The following is a 5949-nucleotide window of genomic DNA, read 5'->3' on the forward strand; positions in this document are numbered from 1 at the left end:
TTTTCCCTTAGAATGACACTAGGGTTGAGAATCCATCTTGGTAATCCTTGTGGATGGGTGATACACCATGAGGGTTAGACAAATCTAGATTAGAGAGGGTTAAGAGGGTAGGTCGAGAGGTAGTGGAACATCCCCTTTCCCTTCTGATGTGATTTATCCTACCTCTGTGTTCCAAGAGTTCTTTGCAGTCATAATAGAGTGAAGTGCTAAGAGAGAAACTCCACTGGGGCTTAGTTACGCAAGCGACAGAGTGAAGCGTTGCAGTAATCCTTAGTGCTGGGGCTTAATGGAGACTAGGGGTCTTTCGCCTAGACCAAAGGTTTAGATCTAGATTAGGGAATAGGGTTTATCACTTGGAGTCCCTAGAGCTTTAAGCAGCCTTTCACAGTGTGAGTTGTTAAGATTGAGCGATTTCTCCGCCAGGGCATAGTGTAGGATTAGTCATGGTTGACCTTAGATTTGGGACCATGTGTTTAAGGTTCCATGACTCATTAGACATCAGTTGGGAAACATAATGATTGGTCTTGCACTTGAAGCAATAGTCCAAAGTTGAGCAATGTCCGGGTGCCCTACTTTGTATCAATTTCATTCCTCTCATTTTATTGAGTCTCTCTTTCTTGTTTTCTTTATTTCTTTTCTTTTAACATTGATATTGTTCGCACCACTATTGATTCATCTTCACCATCGTTAAATAGCAATTATTGTGTTTCTGATCACTATTCCCTGTGGATACAAATACCCACTTACCAGGGCACTTTTATTACTTTAAGAACTCATGCACTTGCGGTACACATGCAAAGGGGTGTGTCAAGTTTTTGGCGCCATTGCCAGAGAATAGGTGTTTTGAAACTACTTTGCACTTTGCTATTTTACTTATTCATCACTTGTTCTATGTCTCACTTTCTTATTCTTCATTGTTCTGATATGTTTTCTTTTCTTTGGTTGCAGCTTCAGGTTATGACCCGAGAAAACCATTCGACATTGGTTGAAGGAAATCCAGACATTGAACGAAGAATTCATAGAAGGGGAAAAGAACCTTTGCAAGAACAGTCTAATCAAGCTGAGATAGAAGGTGAAGGGTTCGATAACATGGTAGAACAGAATAAGCAACAGAGGACACTCTCTTATTATGCCAGACCCACAGTTCTTGGCACGTAATCTACTATTGTGCGGCCACTAATCACGGCTCAGAATTTTGAGCTCAAGCCAGGCTTCATCTAGATGTTACAACAGTCAGCACAGTTTAATGGTTTGGCCGATAAGGATCCAAACAATCACATAGAAAACTTCTTGGAGGTGTGCGACATGCTTAAGATTAATGGTGTTACGGATGATGCTATCAAGTTGAGGGCCTTCCCATTTTCCTTAAAAGAGAGAGCAAAGCAATGGCTACATTCATTACCTAGAGCATCGATCACTAAATAGGAGGAGATGGTAGAAGCTTTTCTTCCCCGCTATTTTCCTCCCAGAAAATCAGTGAATCGTAGGAATGAAATTTCCTCTTTTGTGCAAACAAAATTGTAGTCTCTATTTGAGACATGGGATATGTTCAAGGAGCTCCTGCGTAAATGTCCTCAACATGGGTTCCGCGAGTGGATGATTATTCAGACTTTCTATAGTAGGTTGTACCAAGCACGAAGCAGTTACTTGATGTTACAGCAGGAGGTACCTTAGGGAGAAGACCCCTGAAAAAGCCCGATATCTCATTGAAGAAATGGCTAGGAATAGTTATCAGTGGAATACAAGGGACAGAAAGAAGGTAGCCGGACTTCATAACATTGATACAGTTACCTTATTGGCGGCCCAGGTTGAGTCATTGAGCAAGAAGTTAGACACTCTAACTTTTCCTAGATTGGCGACCGTGACGAGTTGCACTGGGTGTGGGGGAGGACATACTCTGTCAGATTTCCCGGATTCTATTGGTGGTACATCCTCGATGGAACAAATGGGTTTTGTGGGTAATGTAATGAGAGGCCAAGGAAATCCATATAGCAACACCTATAATCCGGGGTGGAGGAGCCACCCGAACCTTTCTTGGAGTAATCAAGGACAACAGAAGAATATGGAACCACTGGGTTTCCAACAACAACAATAAGCCCCGAACATAGAGAATATCGAGTTTCAGGGTTAAAAACCGAATGACCAACCTAGAGAAGGCCTTGACCAAGTTCATTCAATCGTCGGATACAAGATTTCAGTCTGTTGAGGCCACACTTCGCAACCACACCGCATCATTGCACAACTTGGAGAACCAAGTGGGCCAAATTGTGAAGTCACTCTCAGAAAAACCTCAAGGGAGTTTGCCTAGAAACACGGAGACAAACCCAAGAGAACATGTGAAGGCGATCACTTTGAGAAGTGGTCGTGAAGTTGAGGGTAGGCTCCCGAGTAAGAAGACCAATGTTGAAGCACCCCCACCTTATAAGCCAAGAATCCCTTACCCTTCAAGGTTGAATAATGACCAAAATGATGATCAATATAAGAAGTTCTTGGGTCTATTCAAGAAGTTGCACATCAAAATTCCATTTGTAGAGGCATTGTCTCAAATGCCTCGTTATGCAAAGTTTCTTAAGGACATCTTGACCAACAAGAGGAAGTTGGAGGAGAGTGCATCTATGATTCTAGATGCTTCATATCCGGCGGTGTTGCAAAAGAATTTGCCTAACAAGAAGAAGGACCCCGAAAGCTTTATCATTCCATGCAACATTGGTAATTTGGGTGAAGAAAAGGCGTTGGCTGATTTAGGGGCTAGCATCAACGTCATACCTTATACTTTCTTCCAAAAGCAAGGCTTAGGAGAGCCTAGACCCACTCAGATGACACTTCAATTGGCGGACCAAATAGTTAGGCATCTGAGGGGCATCTTTGAAGACGCACTTGTGAAAGTTGACAAGTACATATTTCCTATAGACTTTGTAGTGTTGGATGTTGATGAGGATGTCGATGTTCCACTGATACTTGGGAGGCTATTCTTGCGCACTTCTATGGCTCTTATTGACATGGATGGCGGAAAGTTGACTTTATGAGTTCTTGATGACAAGTTGACATACCGCCTCTCCAAAGCTATGCGATATTCTCTTGATTTTGATGATACTCTTTACTTTCTTGACACTACGGATGAGATAATTGATGAATATGTGTAGGAAATGATGTGTTCGGACCCATATGAGGGATTGCTAGATCAAGAGGTGGAGAATGAAGAAGTTTTGATGCTTGGTCTAGAGGACAAGTTGCAACCCACCCGGGGATCATAAAAAGGATGGTCCAAAAGATAAAGTGAGCAAGGAGATGTCACAAGAACCGTAACAAGGTTAATGGGGATGTGCAAGAACGGAGTAAGGGTGACAGACCCTTGTGTGGTAACAAACTCGATAACTCCCCCTCTACCTTAAAAAGATTATGTTCATCATGCTTTCAGGTTGTTGGTAAGAGAAAAACCTTTAATTATGAGCCCCCATAAGGTAAGAAGAGGTACGTCAAGCTTAGTGACGTTAAACAAGCTCTTCTTGGGAGGCAACCCAAGTCTTTACTATTTTTCTAGGGCTTAGTTTAGTATTTACATGAATAAGGATTTGAGTGTTGGTGTCTTAATTGTTACATGCTATTGTTGTGTTTTTCTTGTGGATCATTGGTGTTTTCGTGTGCTTAATTGTGATTGGCGAAGTTTCTTGGTCATTTGAGCGCGTTTTTCATGATTCTCTAGTTAATTTTTCATAGTATAAGCAGGCTCTGTGTTTGTATGAGTGTGCAGAAATTTTCTTCAGAGTCTGTAATTTTTTTCCAAGTCATCCAGAGAAGACACACGGCCGTATGTTTCTGTTTAGAGCTTATCCCAAGAAGACACAGGGACAGGGGCGTGTGTCTGCCCTTGTGAACAACCTTGTGACGGTCACACGCCCGTAGGTAATTTAAACACAGGTGTGTGTTTCTCTGTAGAGAGTTCTCCTCCATCCCGAGAAGACAGAGGGGCGTGTGAGTGCCCCTGTGAGTACCCCTGTGAAGATCCACACGCCCGTGTGGAATTTCCACAGGGGCGTGTGGAACACTTAGTCGAATTCTTGGTTGGACAGAGAAGGCACAGGGGCGTGTGGGTGCCCCTGTGGGTCGGGCACACGGGCGTGGGGAATTTCCACACACCCATGTGGATGCATTCAAAGGCAAGATGTGCTATCCAGAGAGCACACAAGGGCGTGTGTCTGCCCCTGTGAAGCTCCCTTATGGATGTATAGAACTCAATAGGCCGCGACTTTTCTTTATAAACCCCTCGTTCCTTTTCATTTTCGCATTCCCAAACACTCAAAGAACACATCGTTCACTCTCCCGACTTCTTACCGTCAATTTAGAAGGATTTCATTCGAGTTTTCTGACCGTTTTCTAGGTTTTCATCCTCATCTTGTCGGTAAGCCCTCGTTTCCTCTTTTCTTCACCAATCTTAATTTATTTGGTCTAAATCTGGTAAATGTTGCTTTATTTACATGTTAAATGGTTGGTGCATGCTTTAGAATGAGTTTAGAAACGTATTTTAGATGTTTTTTTTTAAGGTTTTGTGCATAGTGTCAGTGCGGCTTTCATGTCCCATGGATTCACACGGGCATGTGAAATTTTCACATGGTCGTGAGAATTTCTGCAGTATTGAATCTTGAGTTTATTTGACTAATTTTATTTTTAATTCTTACAGATATGGCTCCCAGATTAAAGAAGCAGGTCGGCAAGCGTCCACGCGAGCCATCCCTTGAGCAGGAGAGTATGGGGTTTGCTATTCCTGAGCACCGAGTCCAATTTGAGCGGTTGTAGAAGCTAAAGTTCGGGCAGTCCCAATTTCCAGATATGAGTACATTGAGAGAGATATAGTAGGGAGATGATTTGGCTAATGAGATTGAGGAGCTTTTGTCAATTGCCATACAGTTCAGAACATTCAGACATCACTACAGTATGAGCGTCACATAGTTTTCAATCTGACTAGGATTGTATGATGAGGATTTTACAGACACTGAGGAGTACGATCGACCACCGACTGATTATCCAGGTAGCTTAACTCCTCAGAGAGCATACAACACGTTATGCGGCCAGGGATAGTATAAGCCGGGGGTGTCCAAGGCCACGTGCCTTTCCTGACTTGCATATCATTACCTTCACGCCATTTTGAGCATGTCGATTAATGGCCGTGGTGACAGCACCAGAGTCCTAGCAAGAGCTATTATATCTGTATTCGATGGTGCAGCATCAGCCGATTCATATGGGGCATATATTGGCCGAGTATCTGCGCCACCAGGCCAGTATGTCAGAGTGGGGGTGATTTTCTCAGGCCCATACATTACCAGGCTCATCACGGGCATGGGTTTGTTGGACGCTATTTGTGGGGCTGAGAAGACAATCATTCCCTCCCTTCTAGGCCTAGAAACGATGAGACTCATGGGGATGATGCGCAGACACAGGCCTGGAGTGTTTGTCTTGGCTACGTCCACTCCTAAGATAGCCGAGGAAGGTAATGATGCTGCCGAGGGGTCTCAGCCTGTTTCTGAGCCACAGGAGGAGCAGATGGAGACAAAGGCACCACCTGCAGCAAAGGAGCCACCTCCAGTGCACATGTTCTCCCCATCTCGAGCCTATGATCGCTTTGAGAGGCTCGAGATTGCTGTAGGGATGCTACAGCCCAAGATTGCTGAGGTTTGTGTGATACAAGACTCGAGCCACACAGAGGTTATGGCGCGTCTTGACATCCTACAGCAGATTCTAGAGCGAGACGCGACCTTCCCATTCGTGATGAGACCCATGACCCTTCAGGCATCACCACCACCACCATCACCGGTTCCAGCAGCACCAGTTGATCCACCAACATCATTTTCCTCACAAGCAGCAGCAGCCGAGATAGCAGATAACACCAACGCTTGATGCGTCTTTACTTTTCTTTGTTCTTATTTTTTGTATTTTATTTCAACATTATATTTT

At 43.9% G+C, this 5949-nt stretch overlaps 1 non-coding gene across 1 annotated transcript; it reads right to left on the reverse strand.

The window, feature by feature from the left end:
* Positions 1-1479: 1479 nt before the first annotated feature.
* Positions 1480-1586, reverse strand: LOC120272785. Its single transcript, XR_005540321.1, has one exon. It is a non-coding gene; the product is annotated as a small nucleolar RNA R71 (small nucleolar RNA).
* Between the last annotated feature and the right edge of the window lie 4363 nt (positions 1587-5949).

The sequence above is a fragment of the Dioscorea cayenensis genome, chromosome 11 (genome assembly GCF_009730915.1).
Source record: "Dioscorea cayenensis subsp. rotundata cultivar TDr96_F1 chromosome 11, TDr96_F1_v2_PseudoChromosome.rev07_lg8_w22 25.fasta, whole genome shotgun sequence".
Taxonomy (NCBI): domain Eukaryota; kingdom Viridiplantae; phylum Streptophyta; class Magnoliopsida; order Dioscoreales; family Dioscoreaceae; genus Dioscorea; species Dioscorea cayenensis.